The following is a 17,250-nucleotide window of genomic DNA, read 5'->3' as shown; positions in this document are numbered from 1 at the left end:
TTTAATTATTTGAGGAGTGCCATACTGTTTTGCACAGTGGCAGCACCACTGAACATTCCTACCAACAATGCACAAGGGTTCTAATTTCTCCACACCTTCTCCTGCCTTTTTTTTTTTTTTTTAAGATTTTATTTATTTGCTTGTCAGAGAGAAAATGAGAGAGAGATCACAAGCAGAGGGAATGGCAGGCAGAGGGAGAAGCAGGTTCCTCACAGGGCAAGGAGCTGGATGCAGGACTCGATCCCAGGACCCTGGGATCATGACCTGAGCCAAAGGCAGATGCTTAACTGACTGAGCCACTCAGGCATCCTTTTTTTGTTGTTTTTTGTTTTTTTTTTTTAATAATAGCCATTCTAATGAGTGTGAAATGGTATCTTACTGTAGTTTTGATTTACATCCCTTTAATGACTAGTGATTTGAACATCATTTTACAAATGGCTTATTGGCCATTTTGTATATCTTCTTTGGAGAAATGTCTATTCAAATCCTTTGGCCATTTTTAGATTAGATTATTTGTTGTCGAGTTTTAGGAGCTCTCCATATATTCTGGATATTATTCTCTTATCAGATAAGTGATTTGCAAATATTTTCTTCCATTCTGAGTGTCATCTTTCCAGTCTCCTGATAGCATCATTTGATGCATAAAGTTTTATATTTTGATGTAGTCTAATTTATTTATATTTCTTTTGTTGCTTATGCTTTTGGTGCCATATCCAAGAAATCTTTGTCAAATCCAATTTCATGAAGATTTTCTCCTATGTTTTCTTCTAAGAGTTTTATAAGTTTTAGGTCTTTGATCCTTTTAAGTTGATTTTTGTGTATGGTGTAAGGTAAGGGTTCAACTTCATTGTTTTGATTGAGGATTAACAGTTTTTCAGCACCATTTGTTGATCCATCCCTTTTTTTTTAATCCATCTGTGTCTTTATATTTAAAGTGGTTTCCTTATAAGAAACACATAGCCGAGTCTTCTTTTTTTTACCTACTGCAATACTCTCTGTCTTTCAATTGTTCTCTTTAGATCATTCACATATAAAGTGATTATTGACATAGTTAGATTAATATGTATCATACTTATAACTGCTTTCTATTCATTACCCTTGTTCTTTGTTTTTTTTGTTTTTCTTGTGTGTTTTGTTGTGTGTGTGTGTGTGTGTGTGTATGTTGTATTCCACACATTTTCTGCCTTCTCTGGCTTAATCAAGCAATTTATATAATTCCATTTTCTTTCCTTCCTTAGCATATCAATTATACTTCTTTAAAAACATTTTTCAATGGTTATCCTAGAGTTCACCATACACATTTACAATTAATCTAAGTCCACTTTCAACTGTACTACTTCATGGGCAGTGCAGGTACCTTATAGCAGTCTTTCCAACTCCTCCTTCCCATTTCTTACAACATTGCTGTCATTCATTTCACTTATCCATAAGCTCTAATCATCTGTTATTGATACATATTATTATATAATTATTATACTATTGTCTTTTTATATTTCATCTAATCATCTAACATTATTGATTGTATTATTATATAATTATTGTATAATATATATTATTATTTTGAACACACTGTTATCTCTCTAGTTAATTAAGAATAAGAAAAATAAAATATTTTCTTTTAGTCTCATTTATTCTTTCTCTAATGCTTTTCTTTTCTTTAGGTAGATCCAAGTTTCTGGACTATATTAATTTCCTTATTTCTGAAGATCTTTTTGAAAACACACTTTGCAAGACATGTTTCCTGGCAACAAAATCCCTCCACCCTTTTATTTTTTTATTTTTTGGTCTGAGAAGGTCTTTATTCCTACTTCACTTTTGAAGGATAATGGCACTTGATACAAAATTCTAGGTATTTTTTTCTTTCTTTTCGTTAAATATTTCACTCCATCCTCTTCTCACTTACATGGTTTCTGAGGAGAAGTTTGATGTAATTCTTATCTTTGCTCCTTTAAAGGTAATGTGTTTTTTTCTCTTTGTTTCTGGTAATTCTCTTTGCTCTGAAGTCTACTGATATTAATACAGCCACTCTTGGAAAAGATTATTCCAATGTCATTTAAGCTATTCTAAAGAACAGAGGAGGAAAGAAACCTTTCTAATTTATTTGCCCAAGCTAATGCATTGATGTCTAAAACCTGACTTAGATGGCTCTCACACGTGCACATTCACAAAGCACCCTTATTTTAAAATCTTACTTGTGGATTTAGTTAAAAATGTCCAACATTGGAGCACTTGACTGGCTCAGTTGCAAGAGCATTCGACTCTTGATCCTAGGGTCATAAGTTTGAACCCCACTTTGGGTGTTGAGATTACCAAAAAAAATAAATAAATTTTTAAAAAGTCCAACATATACTTAAGGAAAATGTATTACAAGAAACACTCAATTTGACTAGGCAAGGCTTAATTTAAGAATGAAAGAATCTGGGGCGCCTGGGTGGCTCAGTCAATTAGGTGTCTGACTTCAGCTCAGGTCATGATTTCAGCTTCCTGGGATTGAGCCCCACATCACTTGAGCGCCCTGTCGAGCCCTGCATAGGGCTCCGCGCTCAGTGGGGAGTCTGTTTATCCCTCTCCCTCCACCCTTCACCCTGCTCATGTTCTCTCTGTCTCTCTGTCTGAAATAAATAAATAAAATCTTAAAAAAAAAAGAATCTTTTGACTTAGAAACTCCATTCATTAATAATTAAGAATGAAAGCCTTATGATCATCTTAATCAATTCTATGAAGCCATTTTTTTTTTTTAAGATTTTATTTATTTATTTGACAGAGACAGAGAGCGAGAGCAGGAACACAAGCAGTGGGAGTGGGAGAGGGAGAGCAGGCTTCCCGCTGAGCAGGGAGCCTGATGCGGGACTCGATCCCAGGACCCTGGGATCATGACCTGAGCTGAAGGCAGACGCTTAACGACTGAGCCACTCAGGCGCCCTATGAAGCCATTTGAAATACATTCAATTTGCATTACTGTAAAGACTTTCAAACCCTAGTATAGCAGAATGATTTATTATTTTAATAGATAGCACCAGGGTGTGTTTAATGGTGGAATGGTCTCTCTGTTTTTGACAATACTTTGATTGGAAGGCAAAGCCTTGAGGGAGAGGTTTGTTCTGGAATGACCAACAAAGAAATAGTGATAATACTTGGCATAAAAACAAAACAGAAGTTCAGGGAAGGGGAAAAAAGATGGGAGGGAAGCAGAATAGGATTGTGTGGTTGAGCTAACTGGGTAGAAGCCTAAGACTCTTGGAAAAATTTACCAGTGAGTAATTCCCAACTGGTGAGTTGACCAAAGGACTTTATGGACAGGATGTCTAATGTTCAGTTTACAGTTGGCGCTGCAGCAGGAATGCTTCACCTCTCACTCTGACCCTATACAAAGGTCTTCTTTGTGTGAAACACAAAGGAAAGGATAGGTTGAGTTTCTCATCTGGCTAATGAAGCAGAGAGCAGAATATGGCGAGAGTTGGAGGATAAAAGGGATTACAAGAGTTCAGCCAGAGCAGAGAATCAAGTTTCTCTTGAAGCCCATGGAGCCCACAAAAATCTTGGAATTGAGCTTCCCTTTAGGTGTGTGATGGGGATTTGAGTCCATTTTTTGGTAAATATCCAAAGACAGAATGACCTCAACTGAAATCTGCCTTATGTTAAGAATACACATCTCTTTGTGATTCTTACTATGTTAAGTTACACAAACACCTGCAAGTTTAGTGTACAAATTTCAGATGGACTAAAGATTAGAGTTTTACCATGAGGATCTACAAGAAGGAAATAGAGGTAAATATTTTTTTAATTATCTTTTATACAGAAGAACCTTCTTAGGATGACATCAGATTCAAGAAGTCAAGTAGGAAAAGACTGACAAATCTGAGAACATAAAAATTAAGTTCCTTTGCACAGAAAGGGAAAAGTACAATAAAGCTATAAAAGATAAACTTGACAAAATATTTGTAATATATGATGAGTAATGGTTAAGTGTTCCTAGTAAAAAAAAAAAAAAAAAAGAACTGTTGTAAGTCTGAAAGAAAAGAATAAAAAACCCAATAGAAAAAATAGGTAAGTATCTCACAGAAAAAGAAACACAAAGAGCAAATATAAACACATGAAAAGATGCATAACTTCATTCTTAGGTAGGAGATGAAAAATAGAAAGAATAATGGTTGACTACAGGATTTTAAGAATTCATTATACCCAGTGTTGGTGAGGATGCAGGGAAATAGTCACTCTCATGTATTATTCACTGGGAAATATATCAAGATTCTCTTTTTGGAGGCCATTTGGCAATATCTCCTTCTGGCAGTTTATGGTGCCTGCAGGAACACATAGATGTATATGATGGTTTGAGGGTATGCAGGCAGGACAAGGTATGGTTAGGCACTCAGGCTCTGGAACCAGACCGCCAGGGATCAGATTACACCTCAGCAACTTCCCAGCTGTGTGACTATGGCAAGTTACTTTACCGACACAGGCCTCATCTGTAGAGTGGAAATAATAACATATTTCTCTCATAGAGTTGTCGTGAAGAGTAGATATATTACACACATTAGAAGAATGTTTAGCACATAGGTATCGATCACTGCAACATTAATCTAAAGAAAACATCTAATTGCTCCTCAGTAGCATGCCGCTTAAGTAAGGCACAGTATAATAGTTCCATGGGCTACCATGTTCCATTCCGGTGAATGGAGTAAACCTCTGTTTGACCGAGTGATCAATGTCCCCACTCTGTTAAATTCTGGAGCATCACTTACTCTAGGATATCATAACTTTCCACATCACTTCCTTTATTTGTGTCAGAATTCTAGTAAGCTGGGAATAAGTGGCAATTCCAAAGAGAAGCATTTTATGAAATGGTGGACATTGAGGGTTTGATTCTTAGGCTCTCTTTCTGTGCTTTTTGTCTTAGAGCAGAGTTTCTCAAAAATGGCACCATTGACCTTTTGTTTTTTAAGTAGGCTTCACGCCGAGTATGGAGCCCAATGCGGGGCTTGAACTCACGACTCTGAGATCAAGACCTGAGCTGAGGTCAAGACCCGGGTGCTTAACTGGCTGAGCCACCCAGGCGTCCTGACATTTTGGGAGGGATAATTCTTTGCTGGTGGCTGTCCTTTGCATTTAAAAATGTTTAACAGTATCCTTGTCCTCTACCCACTAAATACACATAGCACCCCCAGGTTCTGAAACCAAGGATGTCTCCAGATATTGTCAAAGATCCCTTTGGGGGGTGGGTGTGAAATCACTGTGGGTTGCTTTAGAGGCTGGGAATGGTAGAAGGGGGCATGTCATCCCTCTGCATAATCATGAAAATGATTCTCTCCATCAGAGGTGGAGACTATAGTTCGGATTTTGAAGCAGTTAGGAAAAGATTTCCCTTCCTAAGTATGAACTCAGACTGCACTGCTTCTGAAAATTAATGTTCAGGGTGTGTGTGTGTGTGTGTGTGTGTGATTATTTGACCCAACAGTTATCCACTGGGCTCTTGGATGAATAAGTAAGCATAGCTTCTACTTAATCTTTAGCAAAGTCCTTATCCAGATTTGGAGTGTCTATGTCCCATTACCTTTCACACTTCTGAAGGTCCACTTTTATTTTAATTTTTTAATTCATTAATTTTTTGAATCAGCAGTGTATCACATGGTTCAAAATTTAAAAGGTATAAATGAGTGTAGAGTGAAAAGTTTTTTTCCCCATCCCTGTTTCTGGACACCTGGGTCCTTCCCATGAGGTAGCCACATGAACAGTTTTTTATTTATCCTTCCAAATATATCTTATGCACGCACAAATATATACATATTTTCTCTCTCTCTCTTTTTTTAACAAAAAATGACCGCATACTTGATACATTGTTCTGCATCTTCAGAATCTCTTATGCATGTACAGCATACAGTCACCATTCCCTCCTTCCTAACAGAGCTCTGATTTTGTGCCATTCTCCCCATCCCTCCACCCATGGAACCCCCATGTGCCTTAAGAGAAGTGGATTCCAACCCCAGACTTGGGAGATAGTTGGTCAGGGGGTGATCCATTCTCCTTGCCCTAGATCAGTTCACAAATGGGCGTAAGATCCAATTCAGGCTAGTAAACAGGCTGAGACATTTGTTAGGCGATCCAGGAAAAATCTTTTTCTTTTGAGAGAGCTATGGAAGGGAATCTTTCTCACTTCCTCTGCACATCGCTGCGTAGGGAAGTGAAGATGAGGCAGACATTTTAAGCATGGCACTGGAGGAACTGGAGTGCCTGGATTAAGCCAATCCTGAAGGTTAATCTACTGCTGTCCATCCAGGCATAGAATGGAGGGGTGATGTCACTTTTAGCAGTCTAGGGTGGGGTCAAGGGGCAGCAATATGGGAGCTATAATTTTAAATGTGAAGCCATTTCAAATCTAAGTCTGGTGTGGCTGGTGGGCTTTTGGTTTACAACAGAAAAATCCTCTCTCTTCTGTATAGTGTGTTTCAGTTTAAAGAGACATTCAGGTCTCATTTGAGCATACCCATGCAAGGCAAGGCCTATGCCCCGCTGCACAAATGAGGAAAGGAAAACACAGTGGGGCAAAATGCTTGCCCAAGGCCACATGATTTATAAGAGGCAGATCTGGAATCTGACCCAACTTTGTTTCCATATCAGGGTTACTCCCTGATTTTCCTCCAAACTCCAGGCTCCTCCGGCTCATGGTATCTGTGCCCACAAACACATACTAGGGCCCACACTACCCTCTGGAACAGCAGGACCAAGAAGCTCTGGAGGGTCTGGAAGTAGGAAAGAGGCAGGAAGAGCCTTGATGGGATACTGCTGCGGTCACTGAGGGAGCTGCCCCCATGACAATATGACCTCTGACCTCCGACCCTGCCCAGTTCCCTGCGTCATGACACTTCAAGGTGTCCTAGGAGTCAGTGTGCCAGCCTCCAGGCTACAGAGGGGCAGGAGAGAAGGATCTGGTGCCCCCCATCTGATAGAAGATTCCCATGGACATTGGGATGCTATGCTGCAGAGACCCCAATGACAAGTGTTCCCATTGACTCTAAGGCTCCTGCCACCTCCCAAACTGGTGGCAAATAAAATGAGTACCCTTTAGTGACCTCCTCTTGCTGGCAAATTGTCTTTTTTCTTTTTCTTATAATGCTTTAATTAATCTCAAAGAATTCAATCCCAAGGGTGAGAGTACAGTTGATGATGGGGTCAGAGATCTGACCTCAATCAAAAGTTGGGGAAAAAAAAAAACAGGTGTGAGCAATAATGTCCCTGGTCTCAAATGTAGTCACAGAGCTTCAGCTGGCTTTATGAATGCGTCATTTGGGCACGTGCTAGGCGTTGCACACACCGTTTTGTTCCTGCACGAGCCCAGGCCTGCCACGGTGGTGTGGCTGCATTTTGTTTTTTAATCCTAGGTTCATTTTTAGATCTGAAAACACAAAACAGAATTCGGGAAGTGTGAATTTACTTGAACCAAACTGAAAAAAGGTTTTCTCAGCCTCTGCAAAATGACGCTGCCGAATTCACAACAGTTTTAATTATAACACACTAAATAAATACAATAAGCTGCTCTTTGCTCTGAGGTTGAAATCTCTTATCTATTTTTATCTCCAAGCAAATAAGAGACCAGAAGGGGAAGTTACTACATTATGAGTGGATGATTGAACCTAAACATCAACGAATTCTTTGACATTATTCTGTACTGTTTGCTAAAGAACATAATTTCTCAGGAGACGTTACTGTAAATAAACTGAGCACAAATTTTAGGATTTCTGAGAAAAACATTTTCTTCCAACAGGCAAAGGGAAATTGAGCACATTAAAGATATTGCTCTGCATATTTGTGATCTATGAGTTCTGACACCTGCTACGACATGGATGAAGCTTATGGTTCATGGAGGATATTGTGGTAAGTGAAATAAGCCAGTCATAAACACCCCAATACTGTATGACGCCATTTAGATGAGTTTCCTAGAGTCGTCAAAGGCATAGACACATGGGTGTCCATGGTGCCAGGGGCTGGGAGAAGGGAGGAATGGGGAGTTAGCGTTTAATGCATGCAGAGGCTTGGTTTTGCAAGACGAGAGAAGTTCTGGATGCGGATGGTGCTGATGGCTGAACATCATGACTGTATTTAACCCCACCGAACTGTACACTGAAAAATGGTTAAGATGGTAAATTCTATGTTATATGTATTTTACCACACTAAAAAAACAAAACAAAACAAAAAAAACATGCTGCTCTGAAATAACTTTAAAGCGTAATTCTCATTTTGTATTTCCGAAGAGCCCTTGAGAGAGAGGCAAGACTCTCCCTTTCTCACCTCCCAGTCTTTGGGGCCTTAGAGCTCAGGCCATGAAGATGAAGATCACTCGAGTTACTGCTGCAGCTGGGCTCTGGAGGAAATTGGGGATCCAGGAGCAGAACACCCTGGAAATAGTGGGCTGGGGCCTAGGTGGGCTGCAGGGGGAGGCCCTTGGCCTCACTTCCTTGTTCTTCTCCTAGAAGAGTCTATCAGAACTAATTTTGTCCCCAGGAGTGGACCTGGGATGACGACTCTGGGCTGAATTCTTCCCCTGTACTTGGGGGTCACATCATGGAACCCGCTCTTCCATACCAGCATAAGAAAGGGATGGCAAGTGGGTGAAAATCTCTTCCAAAGAGAAGAGAACAGAAACGGATATTCCCACTTTCTTTATTTTCAAAGTAACCCATACTACAGATGAGAAAATTGAGGTATGTGGAAGTGAAGAGGGTTGAAGTCCACACTTTGCTGACTGGCTGAAGCCAGTTTGAACCCAGCTTTGTTTGACTCAAAGCTTTAAATTACACCAAGGTCATTTCTTTTTTCTTTTTTTAAGATTTATTTATTCATTTGAAAGGGAGAGCAGGGAGGGGGGCAGAGGGAGAGGGAAAGAGAAACTCAAGCAGATTTCCTGCTGAAGGTAGAGTCTGATGAGGGGCTCGATCCCAGGACCCCAAGATCATGACCCGAGCGCAAACCAAGAGTGGGCTGCTCAACCGACTGAGCCACCCAGGTGGTGCCTCCAGCATCATTTCTAAATCAAAGGTTTGATCCTTACTGTTACAAAAAAAATTAACAAGTAGCCCAACCAACTTAACTGGGAAGTTCAGTCAAATGACTGCTGGAGAAGTTTTATACAGAAGCCGTGTTATTTTGAACACTTAAACCAATGTTTACCACAAACAGTTATTAAATCACTTCGTGATGTTCCGGAACCAAATGGGATATTTCTTTATGATACATTTTTTTTTTTTTAACTACACAGATGCAGAGCTTTAACTTTGAAATCCCCCAGTATATGTGTCTTATTCTTCCCCCGAACTTTATGATGCATTTTTAACGAAAGAAAACATGAACCATTATTATTCATCATAAAATATAAAACATAAGAGATCTCGCAGCCAATAAAACCAGAGTTTAAAATTGGATACCCCTGCACTTTTCACCCCACTTGGGTCTAAGCGGCCCCCTTCTGCAGGCTTCCCCGCACCCCTGAGCACCCAGGACCGCCAGGGGGCGCTGCCTGCGTGCTCAGCCTCGGGCACCTGCAGGGAGTAGCATGGTCTTCCAGGCGCCAGGGAAAACACTGGGGCTTGTTCCCACAGCGCTTTACTTACTCTAAAGATTCATCAATTCAACAAAAGTACGTTTAAGCCGCAATGCTTGGCTTGGAGCTTTGAAGATCAATGGCATCTATTGTCAGGATAGTCGTGGGGTTTTCCGACTTCTTTTTATTTCCTTTTTTTTTTTTTTTTTGGTGGTACTGATGCCTGAGGGCTGTCTACACAGTACCGCTCATTCTGTGTTGCTAAATTTCTCTGCAGACTCCTTGCTGTTCTTGCCTCTCCTTGCCACCCTTTTGGAACTGAAGCTTGTCTGTCCTGTTCACCCCTGAAATTGGAGCATGCGACCTCTCCTCTCATCTCTCAGCGAGGTTCGGATGCCTTTTCTGATTGAGAGCGGTATGGTTGAACCATCTTAAGTTGTCATTTTTGTCCTGGAAAAAGGACAATTTCATATCCTTCGTTTTAATACCTCTGGCGTGGTAAACTTCCTCCTTTTGTGACCTAATACAGGGAAGAAATAGTTCCTCCCTCAACGTGTTTTTCAGAGCAAAACGATGTTCCTTTTACCCATATTTCCTCGTTCAGTGATGTGTCTGGCACAGTCGCAAGGCTTCAGTGCCAGTTTCCTGGCGGGGAAGACTGAACCCTCCCCTGCTTTCCCACGGAGCGCCCCTCCGCCTCTTTGTGACTGGTTCCTTCCTCTGGGCCACGCTACCTGGATTATCTATCTCCGAGAGTGTGATGCAAGAATAATCCAAAATATTGTTCTTGTTCACTTTAAGTAGTAAATTATACTCTCTTCCATTTTCTCTTTGCCTGAAAGCTTTATACAATGTTAAAATTTCCTCTTAATTATGTAAACAGCAAAAACAATGTAACATGTGGGTTCTTTGTTTTTTGGGTGTTTGGTTGTGTAAGTTCTTTATATAGTTTGGAGATTAACCTGTTATCAGATATGTCATTTCCAAATATCTTTATATGTGAAATCTAAGAAACAAAACAAAAGAGCAAAGGGGGAGAGAGAGAGAGAGAGAGAGAGAGAGAAGCCAAGAAATAGACTCTTAACTTTAGAGAACAAACTGATGGTGACCAGAGGGGAGGTGAGAGGGGGAATGAGTCAAATAGGTGATGGGGATTAAAAAGTATACTTATCAAAAGAATGTAACATATATCCTAAGTGTTAGTTTGTTTGGAGTTGGAAACATCACTGAGCCCTTTGTTTACTGTCTTAGAGTCTCATTAAGCAGTTGATAAATCTATTTCTTCTTTAAAATGATCTTGAATAAACAAGTTCCCACAAAGTTGGGGCCTGTGTACAGTACACAAGAATGTGGAGCTTCATCCCTGGCCAGTGCTGGCCCAACTTGGAGAAACTCAAAGACCCTGTAAGGCTAGCCTCAGCCAGGGTAGCTGGTCCCTGGGAGGGATTTGTTGCTAGGTATGTATGCTCCATTTCACCTCCAGAAAGGGATTTGGGGCACATTATAGAAATACATACATAAAACAAAATAAAAATAAAATAAGCAAAGAAATGGGAATGGAAGAGAATTAAGGTAAAATGTTTAGGTAAGGCCATTTCTTTTCTTTTTGTCCATTCATATTTTGAGTTTTCTGTCTTATTGATTTGTACAGTTCCTTGTATATTCTAGATCTGTGCCATCCAATAGGATAGCAGCTAGTTCCGTGCTGCTATTAGAATTACAATTAATCACAGGTAAGTAAAATTAAGAATTCAGTGGCTCAGTTACACTAGTCAGTTACACTAATCACATTTCATGTGCTCAATAGCCAAAAGTAGCACAGACCTAGAACATTTCCATCATTGCAGCAGACTCTCTCAGACAGAATTGTTCTAAATATTAATCCCTTGTCAATTTTATTCATTTCAAATATCTTCTCTTAGATTATTGTATTCTGCTAACTTTGACTAAGATGACTTCACTGAACAGAAATGTTTAATTTTTATGTTGTCTTATCCGTCATATTTTATCCTTTCATTTGTGCCTTTAAGGTCTTGTTTAAAGGGGCACCTGGGTGGCTCAGTCGGAAGAGTGTGTGACTCTTGATCATGACTCTTGTGAGTTTGAGCCTCACGTTGGGCACAGAGATTACTTAAATAAATAAAACTTAAAAAAAAAAAAAGATCTTGTTTAAATAATCTCCTCCCTGAGGTGTCCAAGACATTTTCTGTCACCTTTTTGTAAAGTTTTATGGTTTTACTTTTCATATTTAGGTATTGAATCCAATAGGACTTTGCCTTTTTTGTACAGTGTGAGGTAGGGATCCAGCTCTATGCCATCCATCTATTGAGACAGTTTTCCCAATCATTGCTGCTAACACATCAGTCTTTCCCCTCTGGTTTGGAGTCCCACTGCTCTCCTGTGCCTGTCCCAAGCCTGTGTGTGGTAGTTTGTGGGCTCACCCACAGACTGCATTTATTTCTTTGTGTTTCTTCTGCCAGAACTAGATTTCTTTTTGCTCCAACTTTGTGGTATGACTTCACATAGGGGCAGTGCCCTACAACCCCGGCCCTTCTTTTGCCCAATTGTCACAGCTATTTGTGGACCTTATGCATCTAGACCATTTTAAAATTCTTTTTTTAAATTCCTAAAAAAAATACATATAGAAAATCCATAATCACTCACTAATGAAATACTGTCTTTTAATTTAAAAATAATGTCTGTGTGGGGCAAGCTCTGTGATCTACTTCTGAACCTAAGAAGGAAACTCCAAGTATTAACAGTGATTTAAAATCCATTCCCCGGAGTTTTGATTAGTCTGGGGTGTCTTTAAATGTTCATTTCCAAAGTGCTTTGCCTTTGGAGGCTACTAATGCATGCAGTGTGTTACCATGGTAACGGTTACTTTTAGTTAGTACTTTTTTTAGATTAAAGTGTTACACCCTGGAGTCTCTTCATGTAAATGAAGAAATCTTAAGATGGTATGATACTTCTTTTAATGTAGATATTTAATGGCACAAAGTCAGACTTAACCTCCTGGAAATGGAACATCTTCAGCCTTCATATTTAATATGGACATGCATTGTTACCAGAACTATAACAGTTTCATTAACATTTCTGGTTTTTTTCCACATAATACAAGTTAACCTTTTTTATCCATTGGAATTTATCAGCATTTAATAAATAGTGGCAGAAATGTGTGTGTCTGTCAGGAGTTTGTACATGTCACTTTGTTTTCTACCCTGGGGCAAAATCCCCAGTTATTGTGGGGAGTCAAAAGACTCAGAGAACATGGTGTCTCACAATCTAATAGGAGAGACATCACGGGGCACCCTGGGGTAGAAGGAGCACATGGGCTTGGGTTTGGGTATTGGCTCTCACCTTTACTAACTGTGTAGCCTTGAGCTTTGGTTTCTTCAACCATAAAATGAGGATTATTATATTTACTTTGTTGAGCAATTGTGATGATTAAATGTATCTTCAGTTAGTGACATCTATGATTTTTAGAAATGATTTCAAGTCAATATTTAAGACAGGAAGAGGGGTGCAATCCAGCACAAAAGTGCTGAGGAAAGTTGAGAGCAAGCAGTCATGGTAGGTGCGAGAATCAGAAAATAGACCCATGTCCTTTGCTTCCATGCACAGAGGGAGAAGGAGCACGGGGGCAGGACCTCAGGGAGGCCATGGGTCTGGGTAGAGGGGCCATGGGGCTGGTGGCGTGGGGAATCGGTCAATGCCATGGTGACAGGAGGCCCCAAGTGTGGGCTGAGAGTTCTGTGCTTCACACAGAGAGTGATGTGGTGATAAGAAGTGTTTCAGAAAGAAGATCTGGCAAAACTAAGTGGCACATGGAGACAAGCATGAGAATTGTCTGTATCCTTGGCCTGAGAAGAGAAGGGCCTGAACTCAGGGACCAGGAGACTGAGATGAAGTTAAAGATCTCAAAGTCATAAAGAAGAGGCCTTCTCTTGGGATATCGGGATTAGCTATCCTGGGAACAGAAGGAGTAGAAGAAGCTAAAATGAATCTTTTTTTTTTTTTTTTTTTTTTAAGATTTTATTTATTTATTTGAGAGAGAGAATGAAAGAGAGAGAGCACAAGAGGGGGGAGGGTCAGAGGGAGAAGCAGACTCCCTGCTGAGCAGGGAGCCCGATGCGGGACTCGATCCTGGGACTCCAGGATCATGACCTGAGCCAAAGGCAGTCGCTTAACCAACTGAGCCACCCAGGTGCCCGCTAAAACGAATCTTGAAGGCTTTGATCTTTTCTGATACACAGTTGTTGTTGTTGTTGTTTTTTAAAGCAACAACAATGAGGCGGGTCTGGCTGGCTCAGTTGGAAGAGCATGCGGACTCTTGATTCTGGGGTCCTGAGTTCAAGCCCCATGCTGGGTGTTGAGATTACTTAAATAAACTTTAAAAACTTAAAAAAAATTAAAGCAACAACCATAATAATACCACTATGTGGTTTGAATATCTGACATTTGTCCTTTTAAAAAACCTTTTCAAAATGCATTTATGAACATTATTGCATTTGGCTCCCACAAGAGCTTTGAGATAGAACAGGCAGATGTTACATCCTTGTCTAAAATAGGAAGAGACCATTTCTAGAAAAGTAACAACAGCAATCAAGGCAAAACAATTTTTAGGCCTTATTCTGTTTCAAAAAAACAAAACAAAACAAAACAAAAACCCAACATCTAAATGGCTTCCTTTCCCTGTGTGTTTCAACACCATGGCCAAAGTCAGTTTCATCAGTCAGTTCCCTGAGAATCAGGAGGAAATTGAAAAATGCACATCCCCAGGAGGGGTTCCTTAGAGTTCTCAAGGACAGACCCCATTGTCCAGAGAGCAGACCAGTTTATTGTGCAGAGGTGTGCAATGAAATTAATTATATCAGTCCTGCACATGGTCAAAATGGGATGCTGCCTAATCTAGGTCTCTAGCTTGCCTTCTTGCTTGAGCTCTCAATGCTCAAATGGCAGTGGGTTGTGGTTCTGGATGCTGCACCATTACTCACATTCACCAGGAATACAACTCAGCTCATCATCTGAGTCCCTAAATGACTTCCATCCTGACTATCCTACTGTGGTCCATGATATTTCTCCTCTTCCAGTCCCTTAGTGGTAGGCAGCTTCTCACAGGGCTCCCAATGATTTCCACCTCCTGGTATTAACACCCTGTAGTTCCCTTCCTTTGTGTATCTGAGCTGAACCTAGTGAGTTGATTTTAATGAATAAAATACAGCAAAGGTGATGGGATGCCTCTTTTGTGATTAGGTTATATGAGACAGGTTTTCATCTTTTTTTGTACACTGTTTCTTTCTGACTCTTTTTGCATGTTTGCTCTGATAAAGCAAGCTGGGGAAGCTCATATGGCAAGAAACTGAGGGCAGCCTCTGACCACCTGCCAGTGAGAAATCAAGACCCTCATTCTACTATCTCACAAGGAATCCTGCCAACAACCATGCAAGTGACCTTGGAAGTAGATCCTTCTCCCATCAAACCTTCAGGTGAGACCACAGCCCTGCCTCACAGCTTAATTGCAACCTTTTAAGACACCTTGAATGGATAACTCAATTAAACGGTGCCCAGATTCCTGACCCACACATACTGAGAAAATAAATGTGTTTTTTAAGCCCCTAAGTTTTGGGGGTAACTTGTTATGCAGCAGTAGACAACTAATACACCTATATTCCAATACTTGGAGTTATCTATTGATTATAATAGGGCACCTAGATGTTCTCCTGCCCTTTCTAAGACCCTTAAATTTTGCTTTTTTAGAATTTGATAGAAGGTAAAGTGCTTCTCAGGTAGGAAGAGATCACTCAGGATATGGCCCCTCCAAACATTCTTTCCTCTGTTGGACAACTGTTTCTCCAGTCTAACCCTTGCCCAGTTTTTCACTGGGGGAAAAAACCACTCTCCTCACTCTTTTTCCTTGTATGTTCTATGTCCAAAAACATGGCTTGGAGCCAGACTGTATTTTTCTGCATCCCTCACCAATTCCACAGTCTGATTGCTGTGTTTCTGAGCCTGACTTGGTCAGCAGATCTTTTATTACTGCAGCATTTGGTGGTTGGTTTCTGGCATTCCTGAGCTTGTATTGCACCCACACAAATCAAAACCACCTTGGCAGCTCTGCAGGAAGGTTCGATTCCCTCCCCCAACAATATAAGGCCTGGTCCCGAGTTACTAAATCAGGACACTGACTAGCTCCCAGTGCTCAGCCCTGGTCCATAGCCTCTTGAATGCTCCTCTCAAGCTTTTTGTAAGCCTGACCTTTCCAGCTCCACCACCTTAAGGAGGCATGAACAAAGGCATGAGCCGAGTTCTGAGCTTGCTCTTGCTATCTTTCCAGGGGGTGTGGGATGGGACTTGTGAATGTGCCAACCCTTCAGGGGGAGATATGGATGTACCAGACCCACGTAGAGTTTGGCAACGGGCACCGCCACTCAGTGGCACAGCGTTGACTCATGAAAACAGTGGGGAGTGGAATGTGGCAGCAGAGAATCGGCTCCCAGCCCCTCTCAGCAATTATGAAGCACGCTGTTGACTTGGGGCCAGGAAAATAGAGTAAAAGTTCCTTTTCCTGGCTTTCAAGAACTGTCTGCCATAGGCTGATGCCAACCTGCTTGTCCAGTCTGTTCTTCACCATGAGCCCTCTGCTCCCACCACTTTCTAAACCAGAATGCTTTACTTTAAGAAATATTTGTTGAATGGATGAGCCTCACGAGACATTATGTGAAGCATATGAACTGCTTAAGTCACTTCCCTTCCGGGAAGTCATCTCTCTCTGTGCTGGCTCAAGAAGACTTTCTTTTAGCCGACTCCTTAACATGGCTGACTTCCAGTCTGCTGTCTAGTCATAGAGGCTTTGTACTGTTTTAAACTGGTTTAAATTCGTGTTTTGGCTTCTTCAATGAGAATGTGTGGACATGTGTTCTTGAGGGTAAGATCCATCCTTTACTTCTTTACATTCCTCACAACACTTAGAACTATGGTGCTCAGTAGACAATTGTTCAGATTCTTACTTAGAAAATAATGGACTATTTTCTTACTAAAAATTGCCTGTATTCTTTATCTCTCTCATACACCCCCTCCCCACATATATATGGTCTTATGGTCTCAATGCTTGTGTCCCCTCCAAATTCATATGTGGAAATCCTAACTCCCCGTGTGAGGGTATTTGGAAGTGGGGCCTTTGGGAGGTGATTAGATCATGAGGGTTGGTGGAACCCTTATAAACAGGATTAGTTTGTAAAAGAGAACCAGAGAGCTCCTTCTGCCATGTGAAGAGGCAGAGAGAAAATAGCTGTCTGTGAACCAGGAAGCCCTCTCCAGACATCAAATCTGTGGACACCATGATCTTGGACTTCTTAGCCTCCAGGACTGTGAGAAATAAATGTTTATTGTTATAAGCCACCCAGTCTGTGTAACAACCCAAATGGAATAAGACATATTTTTATATTTATAAATATGCCAAGAATTTTTTCTCAAGGTACTGAACTAAAAGATTGTTGTTGGGATGCGTTCTTTCATGAAAGAAATAAAAATAAGTATAAATGTAGACATAACCTTTTTAGTTATTTAATTTTGGGATTTGCCAATTCAATGTTATTTCCTATTTAACAGATTTCTATCTATATTATTTTTGCTATGCATATCATTCCAGACCTGAGGTGTTTGTAGGGGAAACATTTGTTCTGTGTGTGTGTGTGTGTGTGTGTGTGTGTGTTTGG

This window comes from Phoca vitulina, unplaced genomic scaffold (assembly GCF_004348235.1).
Source record: "Phoca vitulina isolate PV1807 unplaced genomic scaffold, GSC_HSeal_1.0 scaffold61, whole genome shotgun sequence".
NCBI lineage: Eukaryota > Metazoa > Chordata > Mammalia > Carnivora > Phocidae > Phoca > Phoca vitulina.
The sequence above is the reverse complement of the archived record's forward strand: the minus strand, read 5'-3'. Positions refer to the sequence as shown.